Here is a 19,091-nt window from a genome sequence, read left to right as displayed (position 1 = left end):
AACCCTCTCTGCCTGAGTCACTGTCTGTATTCATATTGCCGCTGACCTCAGCAGTATTTCAAAGACCCCCACATATGGGTACTGTGGGCGGTCAGTCTTACGAGAGTGAGCAAGGGGGCAGGTCACGGCTGTTTGGCGCTTCACACATTATCCGTAATATACGTACTTCCAGCCTACGTGAGTATTACTTTACCCTATCCACGTGTTCGAACCCCCACATGATATGTGTGTGTGTGTGTGTGTGTGTGTGTGTGATCTTGACTGAGAGATGGTAACTCTACAGACTCTAGGTATCAGTTACTCTGGATAAGTTCTCTCCTACACCGGGTATTCATTAGCCTCTTCAATTACTACCCAGAATTTTTGAGACAAAGTTCTGCTGATAACAGAAAGTAGGAAGATGAAGGCGAGAGAGAGAGAGAGAGAGAGAGAGAGAGAGAGAGAGAGAGAGAGAGAGAGAGAGAGAGAGAGAGAGAGAGAGAGAGAGAGAGAGAGAGAGAGAGAGAGAGGAAAACTTACTGAAACTCACTTTTCTTCCCCAGTACAAACGAGGACATAATTAATGCCGTCTTCTTCTTGGGAGTAAAAAATATTATTTTCCCTAGTGTGAACGAGGACAGATCATTTTTTCCCCCAGGTGGAACTGTGCAAATAACTAACAAACACGTACGTTACTTACCCTCATTACTACAAGTAATAAAGTATTTCCTCCTCGTAGTAAACACAGGCAAGAAATCTACTTTTATTAACCAGGGATTATTAACATGACTTCTTCTAACAAATTAAAAAAATTAATAATTCGACTGTTGTTTAAGCTAAAATTAAAAATGAATAAATTGATAATTTTATTAAGATACGACAAATTTCCTGAAGTGTCTTAAGACATGATGATATACACTACAATGTCTTAAGACATGATGATATACACTACAATGTCTTAAGACATGATGATATACACTACAATGTCTTAAGACATGATGATATACACTACAATGTCTTAAGACATGATGATATACACTACAATGTCTTAAGACATGATGATATACACTACAATGTCTTAAGACATGATGATATACACTACAATGTCTTAAGACATGATGATATACACTACAATGTCTTAAGACATGATGATATACACTACAATGTCTTAAGACATGATGATATACACTACAATGTCTTAAGACATGATGATATACACTACAATGTCTTAAGACATGATGATATACACTACAATGTCTTAAGACATGATGATATACACTACAATGTCTTAAGACATGATGATATACACTACAATGTCTTAAGACATGATGATATACACTACAATGTCTTAAGACATGATGATATACACTACAATGTCTTAAGACATGATGATATACACTACAATGTCTTAAGACATGATGATATACACTACAATGTCTTAAGACATGATGATATACACTACAATGTCTTAAGACATGATGATATACACTACAATGTCTTAAGACATGATGATATACACTACAATGTCTTAAGACATGATGATATACACTACAATGTCTTAAGACATGATGATATACACTACAATGTCTTAAGACATGATGATATACACTACAATGTCTTAAGACATAATGATATACACTACAATGTCTTAAGACATAATGATATACACTACAATGTCTTAAGACATGATGATATACACTACAATGTCTTAAGACATAATGATATACACTACAATGTCTTAAGACATAATGATATACACTACAATGTCTTAAGACATGATGATATACACTACAATGTCTTAAGACATGATGATATACACTACAATGTCTTAAGACATGATGATATACACTACAATGTCTTAAGACATGATGATATACACTACAATGTCTTAAGACATGATGATATACACTACAATGTCTTAAGACATGATGATATACACTACAATGTCTTAAGACATGATGATATACACTACAATGTCTTAAGACATGATGATATACACTACAATGTCTTAAGACATGATGATATACACTACAATGTCTTAAGACATGATGATATACACTACAATGTCTTAAGACATGATGATATACACTACAATGTCTTAAGACATAATGATATACACTACAATGTCTTAAGACATGACACACAATAATATCCTCAGACTACACAATCTCTCTCAACTGTCAGAATAATAATTTCATTTGCTTTATCTTTTTGGTAATAGATTAAATATCGACATGACTCGTCCTTGACCAGATGTAACTGAAAAACCATTGTCAGCCATTTTTTTGTGGGGGGGGGGGAAGACGGCGGATTTCAGAAAACAAGCATAAAATAGCCTTGAATCCCCCCTCCCCCCACAAAACCAAATCGTTCACTGACGTGCTGAATTTCATGTTTTCTTCAGAAAAGCACAATTTACCAGCTGTACTAAATTATCCCCAAGATCAAAACTTTTCACGAAGTTGGGCATCTGGTTTTGGGCAACCAGTTGCCCGTTTTCTGTGACCTCAGAGACTTTCCACTCTCTCTCTCTCTCTCTCTCTTTAATCTTATGGTTACAATCATAAGCATATTTTTTAAAGGGGCGAACCGATAAGCCAGCGAAATGCCTCAGTCAGATGATCAAAAGCTCTCCAACTGTGGGTCATCATATGACTAAGACCCGCATCAGGGAACATTTGTCTTGTTTCCTGACAAACCTAACTCTCCTTCTCTCTCTCTCTCTCTCTCTCTCGCGTGGTTACCATGACAACCAAGACTCCAGCGCCACATACAAGGTCAGACGAAGTACTTATCTCCAGAGTTGCGTATTCTGCTCAGTGAATTATTGCTGGTGACGCATTGCTTCAAGGTTGTATTAACATATTGTATAAGTTGTATGTGTGATGTATACTAATTGTTGTATAGCTTGTATGGCTGTTGTATAACCTGTATGAAGGGTGTATTATTGTTGTATATCTTGTATTAATACTGTTCATTGTATAGGTTGTATAAAGATTGTGATGAATGTGTTGTATAACTTGTTGATGGTGTTGTATAGACTGTATGAAAAGTGTATTGTAAGGTTTTATAGGTTATATGAAGAGTGTATAGTGGGACTTGTATAGTGGGTGTTGTATAGTGGGTGTTGTATAGTGGGTCTTGTATAGTGGGTCTTGTATAGAGGGTCTTGTATAGTGGGTCTTGTATAGTGGGTCTTGTATAGAGGGTCTTGTATAGAGGGTCTTGTATAGTGGGTCTTGTATAGTGGGTCTTGTATAGAGGGTCTTGTATAGTGGGTGTTGTATAGTGGGTGTTGTATAGTGGGTCTTGTATAGTGGGTCTTGTATAGTGGGTCTTGTATAGTGGGTCTTGTATAGTGGGTCTTGTATAGTGGGTGTTGTATAGTGGGTGTTGTATAGTGGGTCTTGTATAGTGGGTCTTGTATAGTGGGTCTTGTATAGTGGGTGTTGTATAGTGGGTCTTGTATAGTGGGTCTTGTATAGTGGGTCTTGTATAGTGGGTCTTGTATAGTGGGTCTTGTATAGTGGGTCTTGTATAGTGGGTCTTGTATAGTGGGTCTTGTATAGTGGGTCTTGTATAGTGGGTGTTGTATAGTGGGTCTTGTATAGTGGGTCTTGTATAGTGGGTCTTGTATAGTGGGTCTTGTATAGTGGGTCTTGTATAGTGGGTCTTGTATAGTGGGTCTTGTATAGTGGGTCTTGTATAGTGGGTCTTGTATAGTGGGTCTTGTATAGTGGGTCTTGTATAGTGGGTCTTGTATAGTGGGTCTTGTATAGTGGGTCTTGTATAGTGGGTCTTGTATAGTGGGTCTTGTATAGTGGGTCTTGTATAGTGGGTCTTGTATAGTGGGTCTTGTATAGTGGGTCTTGTATAGTGGGTCTTGTATAGTGGGTCTTGTATAGTGGGTCTTGTATAGTGGGTCTTGTATAGTGGGTGTTGTATAGTGGGTGTTGTATAGTGGGTCTTGTATAGTGGGTCTTGTATAGTGGGTCTTGTATAGTGGGTCTTGTATAGTGGGTCTTGTATAGTGGGTCTTGTATAGTGGGTCTTGTATAGTGGGTCTTGTATAGTGGGTGTTGTATAGTGGGTCTTGTATAGTGGGTCTTGTATAGTGGGTCTTGTATAGTGGGTCTTGTATAGTGGGTCTTGTATAGTGGGTCTTGTATAGTGGGTCTTGTATAGTGGGTCTTGTATAGTGGGTCTTGTATAGTGGGTGTTGTATAGTGGGTCTTGTATAGTGGGTCTTGTATAGTGGGTCTTGTATAGTGGGTGTTGTATAGTGGGTCTTGTATAGTGGGTCTTGTATAGTAGTATGGAGTGTAATGTATAATATTTAGTATTTGTTAGCACCAGTACAGCGTCAGCTGGTACCAATATAGCATCTCTTAGCACCAATATAGCATCTCTTAGCACCAATATAGCATCTCTTAGCACCAATATAGCATCTCTTAGCACCAATATAGCATATCCTAGCACCAATATAGCATCTCCTAGCACCAATATAGCATCTCCTAGCACCAATATAGCATATCCTAGCACCAATATAGCATCTCCTAGCACCAATATAGCATATCCTAGCACCAATATAGCATCTCCTAGCACCAATATAGCATCTCCTAGCACCAATATAGCATATCCTAGCACCAATATAGCATCTCCTAGCACCAATATAGCATATCCTAGCACCAATAAAGTATCTCCTAGCAAAAATATAGCATCTCCTAGAACCAATATGACATCTCCTAGCACCAATATAACATCTAGCACCAATATGGCATCTCCTAGAACCAATATGGCATCTTCTAGCACCAATATGGCATCTCCTAGAACCAATATGGCATCTTCTAGCACCAATATGGCATCTTCTAGCACCAATATAACATCTAGCACCAATATGGCATCTCCTAGAACCAATATGGCATCTTCTAGCACCAATATAACATCTAGCACCAATATGGCATCTCCTAGAACCAATATGGCATCTTCTAGCACCAATATGGCATCTCCTAGAACCAATATGGCATCTTCTAGCACCAATATGGCATCTTCTAGCACCAATATAACATCTAGCACCAATATGGCATCTCCTAGAACCAATATGGCATCTTCTAGCACCAATATGGCATCTCCTAGAACCAATATGGCATCTTCTAGCACCAATATGGCATCTTCTAGCACCAATATAACATCAAGCACCAATATGGCATCTCCTAGAACCAATATGGCATCTTCTAGCACCAATATAACATCTAGCACCAATATGGCATCTCCTAGAACCAATATGGCATCTTCTAGCACCAATATGGCATCTTCTAGCACCAATATGGCATCTCCTAGAACCAATATGGCATCTTCTAGCACCAATATGGCATCTTCTAGCACCAATATAACATCTAGCACCAATATGGCATCTCCTAGCATCAATATGCCATCTCCCAGCATCAATGTAACACCTCGTAGCATCAGTATAACATCTCCTAGCACTGGTATAACATCATGAAAGGAGCTATGACTCACAAGCAGTGTTACCAGCTGGAGCCAGGACCTCCTGGCCACACCTCCTCCGCAGTACTGCCACACACACAAAAAAAAAAGTAACGGAGATGGTAATTTAGGGAACGAGTTTTCTGTTTTCAGTTGAAGACAGTTCTGGCAACAATCTCAACAGTCAGGTGTAACTGACCTTCTTGCAAACCTTCTACCACTCCAACCTTTAATATATTTAGCAATGTGTAGAGAGAGAGAGAGAGAGAGAGAGAGAGAGAGAGAGAGAGAGAGAGAGAGAGAGAGAGAGAGAGAGAGAGAGAGAGAGAGAGAGAGAGAACAAGGATAATCTTGACCTCTTGCTTCGTATATTAATATTTCTGATTCCGCTACTTTCTCTCTCTCACTCTATTTATCTCTCTTCCTTTCTCTCTCTCTCTCTCTCTCTCTCTCTCTCTCTCTCTCTCTCTCTCTCTCTCTCTCTCTCTCTCTCTCTCTCTCTCTCTCTCTCATTCTCTCTCTCTCTCACCTTCCTGGTCCCCTGCCCTTGCTAATGACATTCAATGACTCCCTTTTCAATTAGCAAGCGAGATTGTCTTGTTCCATCCTACCAGTCAATTATATCACCCAGTTCGCCAGTCTTCCATGTCTTGTTCCATCCTACCAGTCAATTATATCACCCAGTTCGCCAGTCTTCCATGTCCTGTCCCATCCTACCAGTCAATTGTATCACCCAGTTCACCAGTCTTCCATGTCCTGTCCCATCCTACCCGTCAATTATATCACCCAGTTCACCAGTCTTCCATGTCCTGTCCCATCCTACCAGTCAATTATATCAGCCAGTTCACCAGTCTTCCATGTCCTGTCCCATCCTACCAGTCAATTATATCACCCAGTTCACCAGTGTTCCATGTCTTGTTCCATCCTACCAGTCAATTATATCACCCAGTTCACCAGTGTTCCATGTCTTGTTCCATCCTACCAGTCAATTATATCACCCAGTTCACCAGTGTTCCATGTCTTGTTCCATCCTACCAGTCAATTATATCACCCAGTTCACCAGTGTTCCATGTCTTGTCCCATCCTACCAGTCAATTATATCACCCAGTTCGCCAGTCTTCCATGTCCTGTCCCATCCTACCAGTCAATTATATCACCCAGTTCACCAGTGTTCCATGTCCTGCCCCATCCTCCCAGTCAACTATATCACCCAGTTCACCAGTGTTCCATATCCTGTCCCATCCTCCCAGTCAACTATATCACCCAGTTCACCAGTGTTCCATGTCCTGTCCCATCCTCCCAGTCAACTATATCACCCAGTTCACCAGTGTTCCATGTCCTGTCCCATCCTCCCAGTCAACTATATCACCCAGTTCACCAGTGTTCCATGTCCTGTCCCATCCTCCCAGTCAACTATATCACCCAGTTCACCAGTGTTCCATGTCCTGTCCCATCCTCCCAGTCAACTATATCACCCAGTTCACCAGTGTTCCATGTCCTGTCCCATCCTCCCAGTCAACTATATCACCCAGTTCACCAGTGTTCCATGTCCTGTCCCATCCTCCCAGTCAACTATATCACCCAGTTCACCAGTGTTCCATGTCCTGTCCCATCCTCCCAGTCAACTATATCACCCAGTTCACCAGTGTTCCATGTCCTGTCCCATCCTCCCAGTCAACTATATCACCCAGTTCACCAGTGTTCCATGTCCTGTCCCATCCTCCCAGTCAACTATATCACCCAGTTCACCAGTGTTCCATGTCCTGCCCCATCCTCCCAGTCAACTATATCACCCAGTTCACCAGTGTTCCATGTCCTGCCCCATCCTCCCAGTCAACTATATCACCCAGTTCACCAGTGTTCCGTGTTACTAGGTGCCAGTAGGCAGCCACGTGAGGGAAGTCAGTGTGTCTAACACAGTAATATTTCAGCAGTAAGGATACACAAGCTTCAAGGTGCAGTAATTCATGAGTCTTCAGACGTGCACCACATGTATTAAATAATTTTTCCTTTCTACCTTATGTACAGAGCTGTGTCAACCTTGATTAACCAGGTTGTGGTGTTCCTTGAAGTTACAGTAATGTTAAGGCCTTGATTAACCAGGTTGTGGTGTTCCTTGAAGTTACAGTAATGTTAAGGCCTTGATTAACCAGGCTGTGGTGTTCCTTGAAGCAGTTACAGTAATGTTAAGGCCTTGATTAACCAGTTTGTGGTGTTCCTTGAAGCAGTTACTGAAGATCAGGGTGGTCTTCAAGACTACGATGCTCATCACCATCTCCAAGACTGATTATCTCGTCTTTTGTACACCTCAGCACGAGGACGCTACCTGCACACCTCAGCACGAGGACGCTACCTGCACACCTCAGCACGAGGACGCTACCTGTACACCTCAGCACGAGGACGCTACCTGCACACCTCAGCACGAGGATGCTACCTGCACACCTCAGCACGAGGATGCTACCTGTACACCTCAGCACGAGGACGCTACCTGCACACCTCAGCACGAGGATGCTACCTGCACACCTCAGCACGAGGACGCTACCTGCACACCTCAGCAAGAGGATGCTACCTGCACACCTCAGCACGAGGACGCTACCTGCACACCTCAGCACGAGGACGCTACCTGCACACCTCAGCACGAGGACGCTACCTGCACACCTCAGCACGAGGATGCTACCTGTACACCTCAGCACGAGGATGGTACCTGCACACCTCAGCACGAGGACGCTACCTGCACACCTCAGCACGAGGACGCTACCTGCACATCTCAGCACGAGGACGCTACCTGCACACCGCAGCACGAGGATGCTACTTGTACACCTCAGCACGAGGACGCTACCTGCACACCTCAGCACGAGGATGCTACCTGCACACCTCAGCACGAGGACGCTACCTGTACACCTCAGCACGAGGACGCTACCTGTACACCTCAGCACGAGGACGCTACCTGTACACCTCAGCACGAGGACGCTACCTGCACACCTCAGCACGAGGATGCTACCTGCACACCTCAGCACGAGGACGCTACCTGCACACCTCAGCACGAGGATGCTACCTGCACACCTCAGCACGAGGATGCTACCTGCACACCTCAGCACGAGGACGCTACCTGTACACCTCAGCACGAGGATGCTACCTGCACACCTCAGCACGAAGACGCTACCTGCACACCTCAGCACGAGGATGCTACCTGCACACCTCAGCACGAGGATGCTACCTGCACACCTCAGCACGAGGACGCTACCTGTACACCTCAGCACGAGGACGCTACCTGCACACCTCAGCACGAGGATGCTACCTGCACACCTCAGCACGAGGATGCTACCTGTACACCTCAGCACGAGGACGCTACCTGCACACCTCAGCACGAGGACGCTACCTGCACACCTCAGCACGAGGATGCTACCTGTACACCTCAGCACGAGGACGCTACCTGCACACCTCAGCACGAGGACGCTACCTGTACACCTCAGCATGAGGACGCTACCTGCACACCTCAGCACGAGCACGCTACCTGTACACCTCAGCACGAGGACGCTACCTGTACACCTCAGCACGAGGACGCTACCTGTACACCTCAGCACGAGGACGCTACCTGCACACCTCAGCACGAGGACGCTACCTGCACACCTCAGCACGAGGACGCTACCTGCACACCTCAGCATGAGGACGCTACCTGCACACCTCAGCACGAGAACGCTACCTGCACACCTCAGCACGAGGACGCTACCTGCACACCTCAGCACGAGGACGCTACCTGCACACCTCAGCACGAGGACGCTACCTGCACACCTCAGCACGAGGACGCTACCTGCACACCTCAGCACGAGGACACTACCTGCACACCTCAGCACGAGGATGCTACCTGCACACCTCAGCACGAGGACGCTACCTGCACACCTCAGCACGAGGTCGCTACCTGCACACCTCAGCACGAGGACGCTACCTGCACACCTCAGCACGAGGACGCTACCTGCACACCTCAGCACGAGGACGCTACCTGCACACCTCAGCACGAGGACGCTACCTGCACACCTCAGCACGAGGATGCTACCTGCACACCTCAGCACGAGGATGCTACCTGTACACCTCAGCACGAGGATGCTACCTGCACACCTCAGCACGAGGACGCTACCTGCACACCTCAGCACGAGGATGCTACCTGTACACCTCAGCACGAGGACGCTACCTGCACACCTCAGCACGAGGACGCTACCTGTACACCTCAGCACGAGGATGCTACCTGCACACCTCAGCACGAGGACGCTACCTGCACACCTCAGCACGAGGACGCTACCTGTACACCTCAGCACGAGGATGCTACCTGCACACCTCAGTACGAGGACGCTACCTGCACACCTCAGCACGAGGACGCTACCTGTACACCTCAGCACGAGGACGCTACCTGCACACCTCAGCACGAGGACGCTACCTGCACACCTCAGCACGAGGATGCTACCTGCACACCTCAGCACGAGGACGCTACCTGCACACCTCAGCACGAGGACGCTACCTGTACACCTCAGCACGAGGACGCTACCTGCACACCTCAGCACGAGGATGCTACCTGCACACCTCAGCACGAGGACGCTACCTGCACACCTCAGCACGAGGACGCTACCTGCACACCTCAGCACGAGGACGCTACCTGCACACCTCAGCACGAGGACGCTACCTGTACACCTCAGCACGAGGACGCTACCTGCACACCTCAGCACGAGGATGCTACCTGCACACCTCAGCACGAGGATGCTACCTGCACACCTCAGCACGAGGACGCTACCTGTACACCTCAGCACGAGGACGCTACCTGCACACCTCAGCACGAGGATGCTACCTGTACACCTCAGCACGAGGACGCTACCTGTACACCTCAGCACGAGGACGTTACCTGTACACCTCAGCACGAGGATGCTACCTGCACACCTCAGCACGAGGACGCTACCTGTACACCTCAGCACGAGGACGCTACCTGCACACCTCAGCACGAGGATGCTACCTGCACACCTCAGCACGAGGACGCTACCTGCACACCTCAGCACGAGGACGCTACCTGCACACCTCAGCACGAGGACGCTACCTGTACACCTCAGCACGAGGACGCTACCTGCACACCTCAGCACGAGGACGCTAACTGTACACCTCAGCACGAGGACGCTACCTGCACACCTCAGCACGAGGACGCTACCTGTACACCTCAGCACGAGGACGCTACCGGCACACCTCAGCACGAGGACGCTACCTGTACACCTCAGCACGAGAACGCTACCTGTACACCTCAGCACGAGGACGCTACCTGCACACCTCAGCACGAGGACGCTACCTGTACACCTCAGCACGAGAACGCTACCTGTACACCTCAGCACGAGGACGCTACCTGCACACCTCAGCACGAGGACGCTACCGGCACACCTCAGCACGAGGACGCTACCTGCACACCTCAGCACGAGGACGCTACCTGCACACCTCAGCACGAGGACGCTACCTGTACACCTCAGCACGAGAACGCTACCTGTACACCTCAGCACGAGGACGCTACCTGCACACCTCAGCACGAGGACGCTACCTGCACACCTCAGCACGAGGACGCTACCTGCACACCTCAGCATGAGGATGCTACCTGCACACCTCAGCACGAGGACGCTACCTGTACACCTCAGCACGAGAACGCTACCTGTACACCTCAGCACGAGGACGCTACCTGCACACCTCAGCACGAGGACGCTACCTGCACACCTCAGCACGAGGACGCTACCTGCACACCTCAGCATGAGGATGCTACCTGCACACCTCAGCACGAGGACGCTACCTGTACACCTCAGCACGAGAACGCTACCTGTACACCTCAGCACGAGGACGCTACCTGCACATCTCAGGCTGAGGGACACGGGGAGACAACTAGACACTTAGCTAAAATGCAATACTAGGACAGGGAAGAGAGAGGCGGAGGAGGAGAGACAGGGAGGCAGGTCAAGCGAGCCTTGAACTGTAGCAGGACTCAAGAGTTCTATTATCCTCCTGTGTGTATGTGTGTGTGTGTGTGTGTGTGTACTCACCTATTTGTGGTTGCAGGGGTCGAGACTCTTCACTGATAGCTACTAGGTCCTCTCTCTCTCCCTGTTCCATGAGCTTTATCATATCTCGTCTTAAAGCTATGTATGGTTCCTGCTTCCACTACATCACTTGGAAGACTATTCCACTTCCTGACAACTCTGACTGAAGAAATATTTCATAACATCTCTTTGACTCACCTGAGTCTTCAACTTCCAAATGTGACCCCTTGTTCTGTGTCCCATCTCTGGAACGTCTTATCTCTGTCCACCTTATCTTTTCCTCGCAGTATTTTATATATCGTTATCATGTCTCCCCTAATCACAGGTTGCAGCACTGGATACATCACAGGTTGCAGCACTGGATACGTCACAGGTTGCAGCACTGGATACATCACAGGTTGCAGCACTAGACACATCACAGGTTGCAGCACTGGATACGTCACAGGTTGCAGCACTGGATACATCACAGGTTGCAGCACTAGATACATCACAGGCTGCAGCACTGGATACATCACAGGTTGCAGCACTGGATACATCACAGGTTGCAGCACTGGATACATCACAGGTTGCAGCACTGGATACGTCAGAGGTTGCAGCACTAGATACATCACAAGTTACAGCACTAGATACATCACAGGTTGCAGCACTAGATACATCACAGGTTGCAGCACTGGATATATCACAGGTTGCAGCACTAGATACATCACAGGTTGCAGCACTAGATACATCACAGGTTGCAGCACTAGATACATCACAGGTTGCAGCACTGGATACATCACAGGTTGCAGCACTGGATATATCACAGGTTGCAGCACTAGATACATCACAGGTTGCAGCACTGGATATATCACAGGTTGCAGCACTGGATACATCACAGGTTGCAGCACTAGATACATCACAGGTTGCAGCACTGGATACATCACAGGTTGCAGCACTGGATACATCACAGGTTGCAGCAATGGATACATCACAGGTTGCAGCACTAGATACATCACAGGTTGCAGCACTAAATACATCACAGGTTGCAGCACTAGATACATCACAGGTTGCAGCACTGGATACATCACAGGTTGCAGCACTAGATACATCACCGGCTGCAGCACTGGATACATCACAGGTTGCAGCACTGGATACGTCACAGGTTGCAGCACTAGATACATCACAGGCTGCAGCACTGGATACATCACAGGTTACAGCACTGGATACATCACAGGTTGCAGCACTAGATACTTCACAGGTTGCAGCACTGGATACATCACAGGTTGCAGCACTAGATACATCACAGGCTGCAGCACTAGATACATCACAGGTTGCAGCACTAGATACATCACAGGTTGCAGCACTGGATACATCACAGGTTGCAGCACTGGATACATCACAGGTTGCAGCACTGGATACATCACAGGTTGCAGCACTGGATACATCACAGGTTGCAGCACTGGATACATCACAGGTTGCAGCACTAGATACATCACAGGTTGCAGCACTAGATACATCACAGGTTGCAGCACTAGATACATCACAGGTTGCAGCACTGGATACATCACAGGTTACAGCACTGGATACATCACAGGTTGCAGCACTAGATACTTCACAGGTTGCAGCACTGGATACATCACAGGTTGCAGCACTAGATACATCACAGGCTGCAGTACTAGATACATCACAGGTTGCAGCACTAGATACATCACAGGTTGCAGCACTGGATACATCACAGGTTGCAGCACTGGATACATCACAGGTTGCAGCACTGGATACATCACAGGTTGCAGCACTGGATACATCACAGGTTGCAGCACTGGATACATCACAGGTTGCAGCACTAGATACATCACAGGTTGCAGCACTAGATACATCACAGGTTGCAGCACTAGATACATCACAGGTTGCAGCACTGGATACATCACAGGTTGCAGCACTAGATACATCACAGGTTGCAGCACTAAATACATCACAGGTTGCAGTACTGGATACATCACAGGTTGCAGCACTGGATACATCACAGGTTGCAGCACTGGATACATCACAGGTTGCAGCACTGGATACATCACAGGTTGCAGCACTGGATACATCACAGGTTGCAGCACTGGATACATCACAGGTTGCAGCACTGGATACATCACAGGTTGCAGCACTAGATACATCACAGGTTGCAGCACTGGATACATCACAGGTTGCAGCACTAGATACATCACAGGTTGCAGCACTAGATACATCACAGGTTGCAGCACTAGATACATCACAGGTTGCAGTACTGGATACATCACAGGTTGCAGCACTGGATATATCACAGGTTGCAGCACTAGATACATCACAGGTTGCAGCACTGGATATATCACAGGTTGCAGCACTAGATACATCACAGGTTGCAGCACTAGATACATCACAGGTTGCAGCACTAGATACATCACAGGTTGCAGCACTGGATACATCACAGGTTGCAGCACTGGATACATCACAGGTTGCAGCACTGGATACATCACAGGTTGCAGCACTAGATACATCACAGGTTGCAGCACTAAATACATCACAGGTTGCAGCACTAGATACATCACAGGTTGCAGCACTGGATACATCACAGGTTGCAGCACTAGATACATCACCGGCTGCAGCACTGGATACATCACAGGTTGCAGCACTGGATACGTCACAGGTTGCAGCACTAGATACGTCACAGGCTGCAGCACTGGATACATCACAGGTTACAGCACTGGATACATCACAGGTTGCAGCACTAGATACTTCACAGGTTGCAGCACTGGATACATCACAGGTTGCAGCACTAGATACATCACAGGCTGCAGCACTGGATGCATCACAGGTTGCAGCACTGGATACATCACAGGTTGCAGCACTGGATATATCACAGGTTGCAGCACTGGATACATCACAGGTTGCAGCACTAGATATATCACAGGTTACAGCACTAGATACATCACAGGTTGCAGCACTAGATACATCACATGTTGCAGCACTAAATACATCACAGGTTGCAGCACTGGATACATCACAGGTTGCAGCACTAGATACATCACAGGTTGCAGCACTAGATACATCACAGGTTGCAGCACTAAATACATCACAGGTTGCAGTACTGGATACATCACAAGTTGCAGTACTGGATACATCACAGGTTGCAGCACTGGATACATCACATTTTGCAGCACTGGATACATCACAGGTTGCAGCACTGGATACATCACAGATTGCAGCACTAGATACATCACAGGTTGCAGCACTAGATACATCACAGGTTGCAGCACTAGATACATCACAGGTTGCAGCACTGGATACATCACAGGTTGCAGCACTGGATACATCACAGGTTGCAGCACTGGATACATCACAGGTTGCAGCACTAGATACATCACAGGTTGCAGCACTAGATACATCACAGGTTGCAGCACTAGATACATCACAGGTTGCAGCACTGGATACATCACAGGTTGCAGCACAAGATACATCACAGGTTGCAGCACTAAATACATCACAGGTTGCAGTACTGGATACATCACAGGTTGCAGCACTGGATACATCACAGGTTGCAGCACTGGATACATCACAGGTTGCAGCACTGGATACATCACAGGTTGCAGCACTGGATACATCACAGGTTGCAGCACTGGATACATCACAGGTTGCAGCACTGGATACATCACAGGTTGCAGCACTAGATACATCACAGGTTGCAGCACTGGATACATCACAGGTTGCAGCACTAGATACATCACAGGTTGCAGCACTAGATACATCACAGGTTGCAGCACTAGATACATCACAGGTTGCAGTACTGGATACATCACAGGTTGCAGCACTGGATACATCACAGGTTGCAGCACTAGATACATCACAGGTTGCAGCACTAGATACATCACAGGTTGCAGCACTGGATACATCACAGGTTGCAGCACTGGATACATCACAGGTTGCAGCACTGGATACATCACAGGTTGCAGCACTGGATACATCACAGGTTGCAGCACTAGATACATCATAGGTTGCAGCACTGGATACATCACAGGTTGAAGCACTAGATACATCACAGGTTGGAGCACTAGATACATCACAGGTTGCAGCACTGGATACATCACAGGTTGCAGCACTGGATACATCACAGGTTGCAGCACTGGATACATCACAGGTTGCAGCACTGGATACATCACAGGTTGCAGCACTGGATACATCACAGGTTGCAGCACTAGATACATCACAGGTTGCAGCACTAGATACATCACAGGTTGCAGCACTGGATACATCACAGGTTGCAGCACTGGATACATCACAGGTTGCAGCACTGGATACATCACAGGTTGCAGCACTAGATACATCACAGGTTGCAGCACTGGATACATCACAGGTTGCAGCACTAGATACATCACAGGTTGCAGCACTAGATACATCACAGGTTGCAGCACTAGATACATCACAGGTTGCAGTACTGGATACATCACAGGTTGCAGCACTGGATACATCACAGGTTGCAGCACTAGATACATCACAGGTTGCAGCACTAGATACATCACAGGTTGCAGCACTGGATACATCACAGGATGCAGCACTGGATACATCACAGGTTGCAGCACTGGATACATCACAGGTTGCAGCACTGGATACATCACAGGTTGCAGCACTAGATACATCATAGGTTGCAGCACTGGATACATCACAGGTTGAAGCACTAGATACATCACAGGTTGCAGCACTAGATACATCACAGGTTGCAGCACTAGATACATCACAGGTTGCAGCACTGGATACATCACAGGTTGCAGCACTGGATACATCACAGGTTGCAGCACTGGATACATCACAGGTTGCAGCACTGGATACATCACAGGTTGCAGCACTAGATACATCACAGGTTGCAGCACTAGATACATCACAGGTTGCAGCACTGGATACATCACAGGTTGCAGCACTAGATACATCACAGGTTGCAGCACTAGATACATCACAGGTTGCAGCACTGGATACATCACAGGTTGCAGCACTGGATACATCACAGGTTGCAGCACTGGATACATCACAGGTTGCAGCACTGGATACATCACAGGTTGCAGCACTAGATACATCACAGGTTGCAGCACTGGATACATCACAGGTTGCAGCACTAGATACATCACAGGTTGCAGCACTGGATACATCACAGGTTGCAGCACTGGATACATCACAGGTTACAGCACTAGATACATCACATGTTGCAGCACTGGATACATCACTTACTGCCTCTAGTTACAACACTTGCCTGACACAGTTAAGAGCTTCTAAGTAGTGCTGTCAGAGCTTGGCTTCTCACCTCTCACTTCTTCTGACATTATTGCTTCTTGATGTCTTCTTTCTTATCATGTACACTCTTGTACACTTCTTTATAGTGTTCGTCTCTACCACGTGTTCATCCACTGTGAAGCTCTCATTCTGCTCTCAATGTTAAGCTCTTAAGAACATAAGAATGTAGGAACACTGCAGAAGGCCTACTGGCCCATACGAGGCAGGTCCTTATCAAAACGACATCTACCTAAAGCTACTCAAGAAACAACTCCCGCACCCCCCAACACCAATCAAACCCAGCCCCTCCCGCTCATATATTTGTCCAGTCTCTTCTTAAAGCTACCCAAGGTCCTAGCCTCTATCACCCCACTGGGTGATAGTCTGAAGCTCTCAATGTCAAGCTCTCACAGTGAAGCTCTTACTGTGAACCTCTCACTGTCAAGCTCTCAAAATGGAGCTGTTACTGTGAACCTCTTACAGTGAAGCTTTAACTGTGAAGCTCTCCTTGTGAAGCTCTTATTGTCAAGCTCTTATTATGAATCTTTCACTGTGAAGCTCTTATTATGAACTTCTCACAGTGAAGCTATTCTTGTGAAGCTCTCATTGAGAAGCTCTAACAATGAAGCTCTCATTGTGAAGCTCTTATTGTGAAGCTCTCACAGTGAGGCTCTTACTGTGAAGCTCTCACAATAAAGCTCTCACAGTGAAGCTCTCACAGTAAGGTCTCACTGTAAAGCTCTGACAGTCAAGGTCTGACAGCAAAGTTCTGACAGCGAAGCTCTGACAGTAGAGGAATGACAGCAAAGCTCTGACAGCGAAGCTTTAACAGTGAAGCTCTGACAGTGAAGCTCTGACAGTGAAGTTCTAACAGTGAAGGTCTGACAGTGAAGCTCTAACAGTGAAGCTCTGACAGTGAAGCTCTGACAGTGAAGCTCTAACAGTGAAGGTCTGACAGTGAAGCTCTGACAGTGAAGTTCTAACAGTGAAGGGCTGACAGTGAAGCTCTGACAGTGAAGTTCTAACAGTGAAGGTCTGACAGTGAAGCTCTGACAGTGAAGCTCTGACAGTGAAGCTCTGACAGTGAAGCTCTAACAGTGAAGCTCTGACAGTGAAGCTCTAACAGTGAAGCTCTGACAGTGAAGCTCTGACAGTGAAGCTCTGACAGTGAAGGTCTGACAGCGAAGCTTTAACAGTGAAGGTCTCACAGTGAAGCTCTGACAGTGAAGGTCTGACAGTGAAGCTCTGACAGTGAAGCTCTGACAGTGAAGGTCTGACAGCGAAGCTTTAACAGTGAAGGTCTCACAGTGAAGCTCTGACAGTGAAGGTCTGACAGTGAAGCTCTGACAGTGAAACTCTAACAGTGAAGATCTGACAGTGAAGCTCTGACAGTGGAGCTCTGACAGTGAAGCTCTAACAGTGAAGGTCTGACAGTGAAGGTCTGACAGTGAAGGTCTGACAGTGAAGGTCTGACAGTGAAGCTCTGACAGTGAAGCTCTGACAGTGAAGCTCTGACAGTGAAGGTCTGACAGTGAAGCTCTAACAGTGAAGGTCTGACAGTGAAGGTCTGACAGTGAAGCTCTGACAGTGAAGGTCTGACAGTGAAGGTCTGACAGTGAAGGTCTGACAGTGAAGGTCTGACAGTGAAGCTCTAACAGTGAAGCTCTGACAGTGAAGGTCTGACAGTGAAGCTCTAACAGTGAAGGTCTGACAGTGAATGTCTGACAGTGAAGGTCTGACAGTGAAGGTCTGACAGTGAAGGTCTGACAGTGAAGCTCTAACAGTGAAGCTCTGACAGTGAAGCTCTAACAGTGAAGCTCTGACAGTGAAGGTCTGACAGTGAAGCTCTAACAGTGAAGCTCTGACAGTGAAGCTCTAACAGTGAAGCTCTGACAGTGAAGGTCTGACAGTGAAGCTCTAACAGTGAAGCTCTGACAGTGAAGCTCTGACAGTGAAGCTCTGATAGTGAAGCTCTAACAGTGAAGGTCTGACAGTGAAGGTCTGACAGTGAAGCTCTGACAGTGAAGCTCTGACAGTGAAGCTCTAACAGTGAAGATCTGACAGTGAAGGTCTGACAGTGAAGCTCTGACAGTGAAGCTCTGACAGTGAAGCTCTGACAGTGAAGCTCTGACAGTGAAGCTGTGACGGCGAAGCTCTAACAGTGAAGGTCTCACAGTGAAGCACTGACAGTGAAACTCTAACAGTGAAGCTCTGACAGTGAAGCTCTGACAGTGAAGCTCTGACAGCGAAGCTCTAACAGTGAAGGTCTCACAGTGAAACTGACAGTGAAGGTCTGACAGTGACGGT

Source organism: Cherax quadricarinatus, chromosome 54, assembly GCF_038502225.1.
Source record: "Cherax quadricarinatus isolate ZL_2023a chromosome 54, ASM3850222v1, whole genome shotgun sequence".
NCBI lineage: Eukaryota > Metazoa > Arthropoda > Malacostraca > Decapoda > Parastacidae > Cherax > Cherax quadricarinatus.
Note: the sequence above shows the minus strand (reverse complement) of the source record.